General features: G+C 44.6%; 1 protein-coding gene across 3 annotated transcripts in view; it reads right to left on the bottom strand.

Moving 5' to 3' along the window:
* LOC124711788 (fatty acyl-CoA reductase 1-like) overlaps nucleotides 1–16806 on the bottom strand; it is a 262166-nt gene that overhangs the window by 106442 nt on the left and 138918 nt on the right. For 2 of the 3 annotated variants that reach the window (XM_047242007.1, XM_047242006.1), the window contains one exon: nucleotides 3891–3988. The exons of the other annotated variant lie outside the window; for it this stretch is intronic. The gene's annotated coding sequence lies outside the window, so the exon portion shown is untranslated. The remainder of the gene's footprint in view (nucleotides 1–3890; nucleotides 3989–16806) is intronic. 3 annotated transcript variants of the gene reach the window in all.

Genomic DNA, 16806 nt, shown 5'->3' with positions numbered 1-16806 from the left:
AGGAAACTGGCTGAAGCCAGAGATAAATTCTGCCGAAATTTTTACAAAGGTACAGACGGTGTTTAGAAAGGATAGATTGCATGCAACCGGTGGTGGAGTGTTCGTCGCTGTTAGTAGTAGTTTATCCTGTAGTGAAGTAGAAGTGGATAGTTCCTGTGAATTATTATGGGTGGAGGTTACACTCAACAACCGAGCTAGGTTAATTATTGGCTCCTTTTACCGACCTCCCGACTCAGCAGCATTAGTGGCAGAACAACTGAGAGAAAATTTGGAATACATTTCACATAAATTTTCTCAGCATGTTATAGTCTTAGGTGGAGATTTCAATTTACCAGATATAGACTGGGACACTCAGATGTTTAGGACGGGTGGTAGGGACAGAGCATCGAGTGACATTATACTGAGTGCACTATCCGAAAATCACCTCGAGCAATTAAACAGAGAACCGATTCGTGGAGATAACATCTTGGACCTACTGATAACAAACAGACCTGAACTTTTCGACTCTGTAAGTGCAGAACAGGGAATCAGTGATCATAAGGCCGTTGCAGCATCCCTGAATATGGAAGTTAATAGGAATATAAAAAAGGGAGGAAGGTTTATCTGTTTAGCAAGAGTAATAGAAGGCAGATTTCAGACTACCTAACAGATCAAAACGAAAATTTCTGTTCCGGCACTGACAATGTTGAGTGCTTATGGAAAAGTTCAAGGCAATCGTAAAATGCGTTTTAGACAGGTACGTGCCGAGTAAAACTGTGAGAGACGGGAAAAACCCACCGTGGTACAACAACAAAGTTAGGAAACTACTGCGAAAGCAAAGACAGAAAATCCTAGGAAGTTCTGGTCTTACGTTAAATCAGTAAGTGGCTCGAAACAGCATATCCAGACACTCCGGGATGATGATGGCATTGAAACAGAGGATGACACGCGTAAAGCTGAAATACTAAACACCTTTTTCCAAAGCTGTTTCACAGAGGAAGACCGCACTGCAGTTCCTTCTCTAAATCCTCGCACAAACGATGAAATGGCTGACATCGAAATAAGTGTCCAAGGAATAGAAAAGCAACTAGAATCACTCAACAGAGGAAAGTCCACTGGACCTGCCGGGATACCAATTCGATTCTACACAGCGCGTACTCTGTGTAGAACTTGCCCCCCTTCTAACAGCCGTGTACCGCAAGTCTCTAGAGGAACGGAAGGTTCCAAATGATTGGAAAAGAGCACAGGTAGTCCCAGTCTTCAAGAAGGGTCGTCGAGCAGATGCGCAAAACTATAGACCTATATCTCTTACGTCGATCTGTTTTAGAATTTTAGAACATGTTTTTTGCTCGAGTATCATGTTGTTTTTGGAAACCCAGAATCTACTACGTAGGAATCAACATGGATTCCGGAAACAGCGATCGTGTGAGACCCAACTCGCTTTATTTGTTCATGAGACACAGAAATTATTAGATACAGGCTCCCAGGGAGATGCTATTTTTCTTGACTTCCGGAAGGCGTTCGATACAGTTCCGCACTGTCGCCTGATAAACAAAGTAAGAGCCTACGGAATATCAGACCAGCTGTGAGGCTGGATTGAAGAGTTTGTAGCAAACAGAACACAGCATGTTGTTATCAATGGAGAGACGTCTACAGACGTTAAAGTAACACAGGGGAGTGTTATGGGACCATTGCTTTTCACAATATATATAAATGACCTAGTAGATAGTGTCGGAAGTTCCATGCGGCTTTTCGCGGATGATGCTGTAGTATACAGAGAAGTTGCAGCATTAGAAAATTGTAGCGAAATGCAGGAAGATCTGCAGCGGATAGGCACTTGGTGCAGGGAGTGGCAACTGACCCTTAACATAGACAAATGTAATGTATTGCGAATACATAGAAAGAAGGATCCTTTATTGTATGATTATATGATAGCGGAACAAACACTGGTAGCAATTACTTCTGTAAAATATATGGGAGTATGCGTGCGGAACGATTTGAAGTGGAATGATCATATAAAATTAATTGTTGGTAGGGCGGGTACCAGGTTGAGATTCATTGGGAGAGTCCTTAGAAAATGTAGTCCATCAACAAAGGAGGTGGCTTACAAAACACTCGTTCGACCTATACTTGAGTATTGCTCATCAGTGTGGGATCTGTACCAGATCGGGTTGGCGGAGGAGATAGAGAAGATCCAAAGAAGAGCGGCGCGTTTCGTCACAGGGTTATTTGGTAACCGTGATAGCGTTACGGAGATGTTTAACAAACTCAAGTGGCAGACTCTGCAAGAGAGGCGCTCTGCATCGCAGTGTAGCTTGCTCGCCAGGTTTCGAGAGGGTGCATTTCTGGATGAGGTATCGAATATATTGCTTCCCCCTACTCATACCTCCCGAGGAGATCACGAATGTAAAATTAGAGAGATTAGAGCGCGCACGGAGGCTTTCAGACAGTCGTTCTTCCCGCGAACCATACGCGACTGGAACAAGAAAGGGAGGTAATGACAGTGGCACGTAAAGTGCCCTCCGCCACACACCGTTGGGTGGCTTGTGGAGTATAAATGTAGATGTAGATGTAGATGTAGATGTAGAACCTCCACCCGGACGACCTGCACCGTCTATGACCGCAGCGCCCTAGACCGCTCGGCTAATCCCGAGTGGCACTGTGTCAGGGTGACGTAGTGGTTAGCACGTCTGCATAGTGAGCGGGAGACACGGTTCGAATTTTCATTCGTCGCTTCAGTCTGCATATGTACATGTCACTTAGACTCACACTCATACGGACGAAAGCCTTGTGTGCAATCTGTTTGTGAATCGTATAAACTTTGGTCTGTGGGTTATCGTGTTTTAACTGGGCTCCAGCAAAGGCTTTATGTAAAGGACCTTGGAAAACTGTTCCGCCACGCAGGGTAGCCGTGCGGTCTGAGGCACCTTGTCACGGTCCGCGCGGCTGCCACCGTCGGAGGTTCGAGTCCTCCCTCGGGCATGGGTGTGTGTGTTGTCCATAGCGCAAGTTAGTTTAAGTTAGACTAAGTAGTGCGTAAGCTTTGGGACCGATGACCTCAGCAGTTTGGCCCCATAAGACCTTACCACAACTTTCCAAATTTTTTTCAAAACTGTCTATAAACAAAGGCCCTCAGTCTGCCGCTCGGACTAGAACCAGACCTCGTTCACCAGCTTGTCTCGAAAGCTAACGCTCTAATCTGTAAGCTATACAAGCGGAACACAGCATTTTCGGCAACCCGTTTACGAAAAGCACGACAAACCTCTCTATCTCTAAGACCTATCTGGGAATTTAACCCCGCTCCTGGTGCATGCAATCTGTGCGTCTCACAAAGTGCAAATGAAGACGCAGTTCAAACACTTGTTAAATCAGGGTATTCGCAAACCAAATGAAAGTGAAGAACTGATAATGGGTGATAATTTACAATGAATAATTTACTTTCGGGTGATATGTAAGGACCAGAGACACACCACGTACCGAATAGTTTTGGAAAGCAACAAAAATCATCAAGAATGAGATTTTCACTCTGCAGCGGAGTGTACGCTGATATGAAACTTCCTGGCAGATTAAAATTGTGTGCCGGACCGAGACTCGAAGTCGGGACCTTTGCCTTTTGCGGGCAAGTGCTCTACCAACTGAACTACCCAAGCACGACTCACGCCCGCCGGTCGCGGTGGTCTCGCGGTTAAGGCGCTCAGTCCGGAACCGCGCGACTGCAACGGTCGCAGGTTCGAATCCTGCCTCGGGCATGGATGTTTGTGATGTCCTTAGGTTAGTTAGGTTTAACTAGTTCCAAGTTCTAGGGGACTAATGACCTCAGCAGTTGAGTCCCATAGTGCTCAGAGCCATTTGAATACCGTTTCGCAGACGAACATGTGAAGACCATGAGTAGTGGTGTGTGGTGTACTTACAAGAAACGGTCCGCTGTGATGCTGGAGCAGCACCGCTAGGACGACTAGGCACTGGCGAGACGAGAGGTTTGCTGCTAGCTGCGATTCCGGGAGCGCCTCTGCAAAGAGAGCGAACGGTTACGGCAGAAGTGAGCGTCGACGCGTGGCTGCGTGCACCAAGCCACGCGTCCCACACTGCACTACTCAGGGCAGCGGTGAGCTCTGACGAGGCTGGCCCCCGTCATTAGGCGCGGAGCACAGCCTCATTTCGGAACGGAGTAGTGAGGCATTGAGAGCATGTTTAAGGAACCACTCTGGTATTCGCCATCAGTGATTCAAATGGTTCAAATGGCTCTGAGCACTATGGGACTTAACATCTATGGTCATCAGTCCCCTAGAACTTAGAACTACTTAAACCTAACTAACCTAAGGACATCACACAACACCCAGTCATCACGCATCAGTGATTAACACTAATCATACAATGTTGGCTTTCACGGCCAGTGTTGTCTTCAGGTGAAACTTCTGGGCTGAGAGTCCGTGGTCGATGTATAAAATTTCCGCCTAACGTTTCATCTCCATCTGCGGGAGACATCTTCTGGGGTCGTCCAGCTACTGCAGTAGCCGGACGACCTCAGAAGATGTCTCCCGCAGATGGAGACAAAACATTAGGTGGAAATTTTACACATCGACCACGGCCTCTTAGCCTGGAAGCTTCAACTGAAGAGTGATTAACACTGATAAGCCAGAAAATTATGATCACTGCGCACCGCGACGTTGGATGTTCCCTGGTGGAGCTTTGGGCACGTGACGCAGTGACAAAAATATGTAAGCGGATCAGACACGGACGGGGTATCACCCTTGTGAAGATATGGAATTTAAGTCGAGGTATGCAATGAGATAAGCGACGTTGACAAAAGGCAGATTATTATTACTCAGAGTCTGTGAACGAGTATCTCGAAAACGATGAAGCTGGTCGAATGTTCACGTGCTACTGTCGTGAGCATCTACGGAGAGAGGTAGAAGGACAGAGAAGCTACAACTAGGAGTTAAATGGTTGGACGTCCACAACTTTTCACAGAACGTGGGGTTCGGAGGCTCGTCTGCTCTGGAAAGTAGGGTAGATTGTAATGTGTGGCATCTCTGCCGAAAGAGCACAATGCTGGTGCATGCACAAGTGTTTCGGAGAACACACCCTTCAGCGTACATTGTTGAACATGGAGTTCCGCAGCAGACCATCCCTGACATGTTCACCTGTTGACCCAACGACATCGACAGTTGCGATTGCATTGGGCACGGGACCATCGGGATTCGACCGTCGATCTGTGGTAACGCGTCGACTCTCCGAGTGAATGACATTTTTCCTACACTAGATCGCTGGTCGTCTCCATAAACGTCGTTATCGAGGTGAACGGCGGCTCGAAACGTCCAGCATGCCACGAACGTAGGATGACAGGAGCAATATTATGCTATGGGAGACGTTCTCCTGCGCTTGCATGGAACCTGAGATAGTAATCGAAGACACACTGATAGCTGTGAGCCACCTGCATCCTTTCATGCTTGATGTCTTCCCCGTCAGGGATGCAACACATAAGCAGTATAATTTACTTGACTCCAAGCCAGAAGCGTGTTACAGTGTGCGGCGCTGGGTAGCCGCGTGGTCTAGTCCGTCCTGCGCGGTTCGCACTGCTACTCCCGCCAGAGGTTCGAGTCCTCCCTCGGGCATGGGTGTGTGTGTGTGTGTGTGTGTGTGTGTGTGTGTGTGTGTGTGTGTGTGTGTGTGTGTGTTGTCCTAAGCGTAAGTAATTTTAAGCTAGGTTAAGTAGTGTGTAAGCTTAGGGATCGGTGACTTCAGCAGTTTGGTCCCATAAGGTCTTACCACAAATTTCCGACTACAGTGGTTTGAGGAGCAATATAGTGAACTCTCGGCGACCAAATTCATCTGACGTAAATCCTTTGAAACCCATCTGGGTTACTATCGGGCGCATTCACCGCGTACGCAAATCAGCGGCCCGTTATGTACACGAATTACATTAACTGTGGGTAAACATATATTGCCGCATACCCCCACAAACCTACCAATAAACTGTCGGATCCCTGATACGCAGAATCAGTGATGTATTTCGTTCCAAAGACGGACGAAAAAGCTATTAAACAGGTGGTCATGACGTTTTGGCTCATCAGTGTATGTTGTTGTTGTGGTCTTCAGTCCTGAGACTGGTTTGATGCAGCTCTCCATGCTACTCTATCCTGTGCAAGTTTTTTCATCTCCCAGTACCTACTGTAACCTACATCCTTCTGAATCTGCTTAGTGTATTCATCTCTTGGTCTCCCCCTACGATTTTTACCCTCCACGCTGCCCTCCAATACTAAATTGGTGATCCCTTGATGCCTCAGAACATGTTCTACCAACCGATACCTTCTTCTGGTCAAGTTGTGCCACAAACTTCTCCCCAACCCTATTCAATACTTCCTCATTAGTTATGTGATCTACCCATCTAATCTTCAGCATTCTTCTGTAGCACCACATTTCGAAAGCTTGTATTCTCTTCTTGTCCAAACTATTTATCGTCCATGTTTCACTTCCATACATGGCTACACTCCATACGAATACTTTCAGAAATGACTTCCTGACACTTAAATCAATACTGGATGTTAACAAATTTCTCTTCTTCAGAAACGCTTTCCTTGCCATTGCCAGCCTACATTTTATATCCTCTCTATTTCGACCATCATCAGTTATTTTGCTCCCCAAATAGCAAAACTCCTTTACTACTTTAAGTGCCTCATTTCCTAATCTAATTCCCTCAGCATCACCCGACTTAATTAGACTACATTCCATTATCCTTGTTTTGCTTTTGTTGATGTTCATCTTATATCCTCCTTTCAAGACACTGTCCATTCCATTCAACTGCTCTTCCAAGTCCTTTGCTGTCTCTGACAGAATTACAATGTCATCGGCGAACCTCAAAGTTTTTATTTCTTCTCCATGAATTTTAATACCTACTCCGAATTTTTCTTTTGTTTCCTTTACTGCTTGCTCAATATACAGATTGAACAACATCGGGGAGAGGCTACAACCCTGTCTTACTCCCTTCCCAACCACTGCTTCCCTTTCATGTCCCTCGACTCTTATAACTGCCATCTGGTTTCTGTACAAATTGTAAATAGCCTTTCGCTCCCTGTATTTTACCCCTGCCATCTTTAGAATTTGAAAGAGAGTATTCCAGTCAACGTTGTCAAAAGCTTTCTCTATATCCTTTCCTAAAGACTGGAAAGTTGTAGGGGTCACACTAATACACAAGAAGAGAAATAAAAGTAATCTGTCGACTTATAGACTCACTAGCTGACAAACCAGACACTGCCAGGGTATTCATTTTGCCAATTTTCTATTACAAACGAAACGTTATATGTACTCGTGCAGTAGACTCGGTGTGAGACTGTCCCGGATAGTTTCTGTGTGAAGACTGGGTGTTGTGTGATGTCCTTAGGTTAGTTAGGTTTAAGTAGTTCTAAGTTCTAGGGGACTGATGACCATAGATGTTACGTCTCATAGCGCTCAGAGCCATTTTTTGATAGTTTCTGTAGACTGGACGCGGACGCTTTGCGTGTCTGCAACGCGCTTTTGGAAACGACTCTACTGTTTTCGCCAACAACCGCTTGCGCTTCGCAGTTGAAAGCTGTCAAAATCTCTGCCTTTCCTTAAGTTGACACGATTGTAGGAGTGCCTTACAAGTAAATCCGCCCAAGGGACATTCTTCGATGTTGATGAGCTTTATATATGTTGTAGTGTAGAGCAAAATAAGACACAATTTTTTTATACGTCCCCATATGGCTGCTTAGGGGTCAAAGACCCCATTAAAGAAAGTGCGTTTAATATTTCTCAATGAAACTGGAAAAAAAATCTTCAAATAAAAGTTCTATGGTTTTTAATGTACGTTATAATAGTACATCCAGGTTTGTCGAACAAGTCATTTTTTTTTAATCCCCTCTCCCACACTATTTTGTTTTTCACTTCGGCAGTTGGCTAACAGCAAAACATTGTGTATATTTAATACCCAGTTCAATAGTATATATCAAGTGGTGTTCCATAGACGCATTTGTCAGAAATAAACTAGAAATATCATTATATCAGAGAGCATTCAGCGGTTTTTCCTTTAACTGAACAGTTCTACTCCCTTATCATTGTTGTACAGATTTAGAATAATGTGACAACAGTAATGTACAAACAGTTCCAAATATAACATAATTAAGTCTGGGTAGGTCGCAACTTGCAATAAAAAAATGCACCAAACGTAAAAAGAAAACACAAATATGACGCAAGATATTTTATATTTCATAAAATTAAAAAAAAATGCATGTATATAGAAGAATATGTGCAGAATATACATTTGTAATATATTTATTTAGGAAAGACTTATCAAACAACCCAACATGACAATTGCCATCGAAACAGACACACAGCGTGCGAGCATACAGCGATACAGAGATATTTCTAGCTTATTTACGACAAATGCGTCTGGAATACCACATCATCATATGCGATTGAATTTGGTATTAAGGAAATGGTTCAAATGGCTCTAAGCACTATGGGACTCAACATCTAAGGTCATCAGTCCCATAGACTTAGAACTAGTTAAACGTAACTAACCTAAGGATATCACAGACATCCATGCTCGAGGCAGGATTCGAACCTGCGACGGCAGCAGCAACGCAGTTCCGGACTGAAGCGCCTAGAACCGCTCGGCCACAGCGGTTGGCTTGGTATTAACGATGCTACACGTTTTGTTATTAGTCAAATGTCGAAACTAAAAACAAAATAGTGTGGAGAGGAGGGCATTTCGAAAAAAAAATACTTTTCCGACAAATCTGGGTGCACTGTTGTAGCGTACATTAAAAACAATACAACTTTTATCTGAAGTTTCTTTTTATATCTGTTAACGGTTCGATGTATTCATTCAGAAATATTAAACTCATATTTTTTTTTCAAGGACGTGTTTCACCCCCTTAACGGGCGTACTGGGACATATAAACAGTATCTGTCTTTTATTCTGCTCTACGCGTTACTACAAACCTAATCAAAATCGAAGTGTACCGCTGGGGCAGTTTTACTTTTCAACAGTAAAGGACAAATGTATAAAAATTTCATGCATGATGCGGCAGTTTTTCGCGCATCTCATTGTTTATGACGTCGCATCTCCTCACTTAGGTAGGGGGTTATTACCCGAACAGCTATTGTTGGCTGATAAGAAGGGATATGTGTACCAAGTTTGGTTGAAATCGGTCCAGTGGTTTTGGAGACATGGAACGTACACACACACGTAAGTACATACATCCATTTTTGTAATATGTATGGATATCACAGGTATCGATTTGCAGTAGGAATGTGGAATATTTACTAGATTCGAACATCATGAAATTCCCCGAAAGAAAACCGTTTATTGACATACAGGCAACACGGATTCGAAAATATAGTTCTTGTGAAATGCAACTGGCTCTTCTTTCACACGTAGTAATGAATGCTATCGACAGGGGAACTCAGGTTGATTCCATATTTATGAATTTCTAGAAGCCTTTTCACACCGTTCCTCATAAGCTTCTTCTAATCAAATTGCGTGCCTGTGGAGTATCGTCTCAGTTCTGCGACTGTATTCGTGATTTCCTGCCAGAAGGGTCACGATTCATAGTAACTGATGCGAAGCCATCGAGTGGAACAGAAATGATATCTGGAGTTCCCCAAAAAAGTGGTTTACGTTTTTTGCTGTTCTTCCTCTGTACCTATAAACGTTTTTGCCGGCCGGTGTGGCCGAGCCGTTCTAGGGGCTACAGTCTGGAACCGCGCGACCGCTATCGTCGCGGATTCGAATCCTGCCTCGGGCATGGATGTGTGTGATGTCCTTAGGTTGGTGGGGGGACTGATGACCTCAGATGTTGAGTCCCATAGTGCTCAGAGCCATTTAAACCACATATACGTTTTTGGAGACGATCTGAACAACTGTTTGCAGATGATGCTGCCGTCTACCATCTAATTAGGTCGTCAGAAGATCAGTACAAATTACAAAACGCTTTACACAAGATAGCTTCATGGTGTGGAAAGTGGCACTTTACCCTAAATAACAAAAAATGTGAGTCCTCCATACAAGTACTAAACAAATTCAGATAAATTTCGGGTACACGATAAATCACACAAACTTATAGGTTATAGATTTGATTAAATATCTAGGCATTACAATTACAACTTTAGCTGAAATCATCACACAGAAAATGTTGTGGGGACGGTGAACCAAAGACTGTGTTTTATTGGTAGAACACTTAGAAGATGCAACAGATTTGTTATTAAAGTGACTCCTTACGCTACGCTTGCCCACCCTCGTCTGGACTACTGCTCACCATAGAGGGGATCCGTTCGAGGTAGGATTGACGGAAGACGTTGAAAAAGTTCAACTAACGGAAGCTCGTTTTGTGTTGTCGTGAAATAGTGAAGAGAGTGTCACCGACATGACAAACAAGTTGGGGTGCAAACCTTAAAACAAACGCCCTTTTCATTGCGGCGAGAGCTTTTCACGAACTTCACCAACTTTCTCCTCCGAATGTGAAAATATTTTGTTGAGTCCCATCCACATAAGGAGAAATTACCGGGGTGATAAAGAAGAGAAATCAGATCTCACACTAATAGCGTTAATTTCTTTTACCGCTTTTGTTGCTGTATTACTTTATTTTTTAAATATTTTTCTATCTCTTTCTTTCGTAGATAAATTCACGAAATTCTTCTGTTACCCATTATTTCCTATCAGTTAACGTCCTTTTCCCTATATTTGTCAGTCGAACACCTGTGATTGTGCATTTTAAAGATGTCTGCTCTTCTTCAACAACCTCTTTGAATAATGTGTTTGCTATTACTAAGTAAAATTTATTGCAGGATTCAAGAAATGTGTCTCCTCTTCATATGTTATTATGTAGCACGTATCATCCAGTAAATCGGTCTTCCTTTCCGTATCCCCAACCTCCCCCCCCCCCTTCTATAAGTATTAGATTTACATACTGAACCACCTGTTCAGTTCTGTCTTATTCTGCCTCTACATCGTCATCTTATAATATTGTCAGGTATACCAGAACTATTCTTGATGTTGCTTTGGTTTCAATTCTGTTGAGAGTAGCTCTATCGCTGAACTGTTCACAGTGCCATAGTCTTGTCCATTCTTCCTTCTCATAATGAAACCTACTCCCATTGTACCAATTTACGATGCTGTTGCAGTTACCTGATATTCGTTTAACAAGAAATCATTGTCTTCTTTCCGTTTCACTTACTGATCCCTACTACACTGAAGCACCGAAGAAACTGGTATAGGCATGCGTATTCAAATACAGTGTAAACAGGCAGAATACGGCGCTGAGGTCCGCAACGCCTATATAAGACAACACGCTTTTGGCGCAGTAGTTAAATCGGTTACTGCTGCTGCAACGGCAGGTTATCAATATTTAAGTGAGTTTGAACGTGGTGTTATAGTGGACGCACAAGCGTTGGGACACAGCATGTCCGAGGTAGTGATGAAGGGGGGCTTTTCCCGTACAACAATGTCACGGGTCTACCGTGGATATCAAGAATCCGGTAAAACATCAAACCTTCGACACCGCTGTGACCGGAGAGAGATCCTGCAAGAAAGGGGCCAACGATGACTGAAGAGAATCGTTCAACGTGACAGAAGTGCAACCCTTCCGCAAATTGCTGCAGATTTCAATACTGGTCCATCAACAAGTGTCAGCGTGCGAACCATTCAACGAAACATCATCTTCAGTCCGGAACCGCGTGACTGCTACGGTCGCAGGTTCGAATCCTGCCTCGGACAGGGATGTGTGTTATGTCCTTAGGTTAGTTAGATTTGAGTAGTTCTAAGTTCTAGGGGACTGATGACCTCAGATGTTAAGTCCCAAAGTGCTCAGAGCCATTTGAACCATTTGAAACATCATCAATATAGGCTTTCTTAGCCGAAGACCCACTCGTGTACGCCCTTGATGACTGCACGACACAAAGCTTTACGCTTCGCCTGGACCTGTCAACACCGACATTGGACTGCTGATGACTAAACATGTTGCCTAGTCTGACGAGTCTCGTTTCAAATTGTATCGAGCGGACGGGTTTGGAGACAACCTCATGAATCCATGGACCCTGCATATCAGCAGGGGACTGTTCAAGCTGATAGAGTGATATGGGACCCCAGATACGTCTAGACACGACTCTGACAGGTGAGACGTACGTAAGCATCCTGTCTGATTACCTGCATCCATTTATGTCCATTGTGCGTTACGACGGACTTGAGCAATTCCAGCGGGACAATGCGACACCCCACACGTCCAAAATTGCTACAAAGTGGCTCCAGGAAAACTCTTCTGAGTTTAAACACTTCCGCTGACCACCAAACTCCCCAGACATGAACGTTATTGAGCATATGCCTTGCAACGTGTTGTTCAAAAGAGATCTGCACCCCCTCGTACTCTTACTAATTTGTGAACATCCCTGCAGGATTCACGGTGTCATTTCCTTCCAGCACTACTTCAGACATTAGTCGAGTCCATGGCACGTCGTGTTGCGGCACTTCAGCGTGCTGGTGGGGGCTCTGCACGATATTAGGCAGGTGTACCAGTTTCTTTGGCTCTTCAGTGTATATCTAAATTCAGTCATTGCGGTTCCCATTTCAGATTTTCTATCGGCCCTGCATCATTCAACCTTCTGGCATTCCACAGTCTTACCTGTAGGATGTTAGTTACCCTTTTGTTGATTTTTCAATTCCTTTCTCTACATGGACAGTTCTCTTCACGAAATACGAATGGGGAGCTAATCCAGAATCTTTTTGCTAATGGAGGAACTTCATGAAACTTAGAGAGTTACAAGCTGAATTTCCTTCTGTACAATGGTTTGCATTACCTTTTGCATCTTCATACTGTTGATCGTTGTTGATACTTCCGCTAGAGGCAACTTCCTATCCCAAGACAAGAGGGTGCTCTGTACATCTGTCCGCTCTTCTATCCTCCTTGAAAAGGATGTCGGCAGAGAAGGGTGAGTCCTTATGCCAGAAGTCTTCTGCTGATATTTCCGATGATGTTTATTCAAAAAGTAGGCTGTGGCTGTGATCACATCCTGGACTCAACACTTTGTTTTCATAGCGAAAGACACGTGCTTTACAGAACACGAATTACTTGGCTCAACGAAAATAGTAGTTGGAAGGCTGACGGCTGGAAAATCGTTTTCTCAGCGAGTCATGCTTTTTACACTGCTCCGTGAGCGTGACAATGGCTGGAATCAGCTTTATGAGATTCCTACCGAGAGGAACGCCGCAATGGTGAAAACGCTGAATCTTATTCAGGAAGAAAATTCAAGTCTGAATATCATTTCGGAATAAAACCAGCCTTGGCTGCAAAGTTATTTAATATCAATAACGCGTTTCATCCTTTTGGCGCATCATCAGATTGTCTATAAAAACAAGAAACCAATCTATTAGAAATCAATAGAGGAAGCAATGTAGTCTTATCTTGCACGCAGGTAAAATGAAATAAAAGTAACAGAAATTTACGCAAAAGTAGTTAGATATGTAACCCATCTATCATAAAGACATACAAAATCGAAAAAGCAGGCAAAAGTAACTAGATATGAAATGCATTCGTCATAAAAACATATAAAATAGAAAATCGCCCTAGTTAAAAGAAACCGTCAGTATGATTTTCCTGTAGTTTCTCTCAATTACGTTTCAACATCTATCTGAGTTTCATTTGTGCGATATGGGGTCACTAGTACAGACTTTTATGTGTCGACATTAAGTTGTAAGCGATTTACCAAGTGATGCCTATGAATATTCAGTGTAATGGGTGATATGTCTCCTGCAAAAATGCACGAAGCACGGACGCTACTGCTACCACAGGCCATAAGCACTTAGAATCAGTCAATCCATGAGGTAATATTTAAATACGAGTAAACATCTAACCAAAGGCGTGTGATGCCAGTGGAGAAATGCCTCCGAGGGCACATCGATTCCGGTGGCTTCCAAATTCACTTAACACCAGTCCTGTAGTCCAGTTACTGGAATCAACGATAAGACTAACCCTCCATCATATGTGCTCCATCTCCGTGTTCGCTGCAACATATGCGTTCCGTTCAGCGTCTCTGGAAGTAAGTGCAACTCTCCTAACAGCATATCAATGCGACGTGGGGTCACTATCACGCATTAGCTACCAGTATTGAGGAGGCGCCGTGGTTAAGACACTGTACTCACATTTAGAAGAAAGAAAAGAAGAAAGATTTCGATATGAGGTGTCGTCGACTACGTGGTCATTCCAGACACATCACATGCTCGTATTGGGAAACATGGGGTAGGATATCGACCGTATGGGTATCAAAGAAGGCCTCCTGGCATTATACCAGATGAAGCACCACTCTCCCATGTACGAGTCCATTGCGGTAACCATCGAGCCCACTCTGCGTGACCCGCTCTCGGAAGGGTCGGGGTTCAGATTCCTTCCTGCTTCTGGCGGTATGTTGAGGTATGACTCTATGGAATAGAAACACTATTTATGTTTCTCCAGCATTTGAACTCGCTCCGAATATTCGGTTTCCGATGGAAGTGAAAAAACATGACACGTTACCATATCTGGATATAATGATCAGATGAAAACGTCCTCTTCTGGCAGCAGGGTACGGTAAGTCGCTAGACGAGAAAAGCGTTTAAAGTGACTGAAAAAAGGTGCAGGTCATTCATAAGAAGGGTCGTCGAACAGACTCACAAAATATAGGCCAGTGTATCCGACGCTGATCTGTTGTATAATTTAGGAACACGTTTTATGCCCGAGTATTAGTTTCTGGAGACCGAAAAGCTCCTCTGTAGGAATCTACCTGGGTTCCGAAAACATCGATTGGGGCACCTAGCCCCCTCTGTTTGTGCTTGAGACCCTGGAAGCAGTAGATACTGGCACTCAGGTTGACGCCATATTCCTTGACTTCAACAAGGCACTTCCCTGTCGCCTAGTGAAGAGCACACGAGCGTATGGAATAATAGACCAGCTGTGGGACTAGTAGTAGAGTTTCAAGCAAACTGAACGTGGTGTCTCATTCTAATGGAGAGAAATGTTCAGACGTTAAAAGTACCCACATCAAAAAAGTTTTGCAGCTCCCCGGTTCACAGAACTCCTGAAGATGGACGTTGACTGAGGATATTGTATCACAGACACAGTCCATTTCACTGTTCAGAGATGTCACTAAACCCGCCCGAACAACCATGCTTGAACAGCCCCTATTAGACGGAGTAGGTCCGACAGCCGATCACTTCCAGTCATTCCACCAGGAAGGATGTACACGGCTAGTGTCTGTAGTTTAACCATGCCTAGACGGTCAATACCGCGGTTCGCTCGCGTCCGCATTGTTACTTTGTACCAGGAAGGGATCTCAACAGGGAAAGCGTCCAGGCGTGTCCAGGAGTGCACCAAAGAGCTGTTGTTCGGACATGGATGAGATACAGAGGGACAGGAACTGTCTATTACATGCCTCGCTCAAGCCGCTAAAGGGATACTACTGCAGTTGATGGCCGCTAACTACGGATTATGCCTTGGAGGAAGCCTAACATCAACGCCACCATGTTGAATAATGCTTTTCGTGCAGCCACAGGACGTCGTGGCTTATTGAAGTCAAGGAATATGGCGTCTACCTGAGTGCCAGATTCCTGGGTCTCTAGCACGAACAGAGGGGGCTAGGTGCCGCAATAGGCTGCATGATGCGCAATTTCACTCCTGACGAGCATGGCGAGGTCTATCTTTGCAGCCACGACACCATGCAGCGCGGTACAGATGTGCCCAACAAAATGCTGAATGCACCGCTCAGGATTGGCATCACGTTCTCTTCACCAATGAGTGTCTCATGCGCCTTTAACCAGACAATCGTCAGAGACGTGTCTGCAGGCAACCCGGTCGTGCTGAACGCCTTCGACACACTGTCCAGCGAGTGCAGCAAGTTGGAGGTTTGCTGCTGTTTTGAGGTGGCATTATGTGGGGCCGGTTTACGCCGCTGGTTGTCATGGAAGGTGCCGTAACGGCTGTACGATACGTGAATGCCATCCTCCGACCGACAGTGCAATCATATCGGCAGCATACTGGCGAGGCATTCGTCTTCATGGACGACATTTCGCCCCCCCCCCCCTTCTCCCGCCCCCCATCGTACACATCTTGTGAATGACTTCCTTCAGGATACCGACATCGCTCGACTAGCGTGGCCAGCATGTTCTCCAGACATTAACTCTATCGAACATGCCTGAGAGATTGAAAAGGGCTGTTTATGGACGACGTGACCAAACACCATTCTGGGGGATCTACGCCGAATCGAGATTGAGGAGTGGGACAATATGGACCAACAGTGCCTTGATGAACTTGTGGATAGTATGCCACGCCGGCCGGAGTGGCAGTGCGGTTCTAGGCGCTACAGTCTGGAACCGAGCGGCCGTATGGTCGCAGGTTCGAATCCTGGCTCGGGCATGGATGTGTGTGATGTCCTTAGGTTATTTAGGTTTAATTAGTTCTAGGCGACTGATGACCTCAGAAGTTAAGTCGCATAGTGCTCAGAGCCATTTGAACCATAGTATGCCACGAGGAATACAGGTAAGCACCAATGCAGGAGGACGTGCTACTGGGTATTAGAGGTACCGGTGTGCACAGCAATCTGGAACACCACCTCTGAAGGTCTCGCTGTATGGTGGTACAAAATGCAATGTCTGGTTTTCATGAGCTATACAAAGAGTGGAAATGATGTTCATATTGATCTGTATTCCAATTTTCTGTTCAGGATACGAAACTCTCTGAACTGAGGTGATGCAAAACTTTCTTTTCGTGTGTGTATATTTCTCTAACGTAGTGTAACATGAAATATTAGACTAATCTTTTTTACCAAACTATAGCTTTGGTA

The sequence above is a fragment of the Schistocerca piceifrons genome, chromosome 8 (assembly GCF_021461385.2).
Source record: "Schistocerca piceifrons isolate TAMUIC-IGC-003096 chromosome 8, iqSchPice1.1, whole genome shotgun sequence".
Classification (NCBI taxonomy): Eukaryota; Metazoa; Arthropoda; class Insecta; order Orthoptera; family Acrididae; genus Schistocerca; species Schistocerca piceifrons.
The sequence above is the reverse complement of the archived record's forward strand: the minus strand, read 5'-3'. Positions and strand labels throughout refer to the sequence as shown.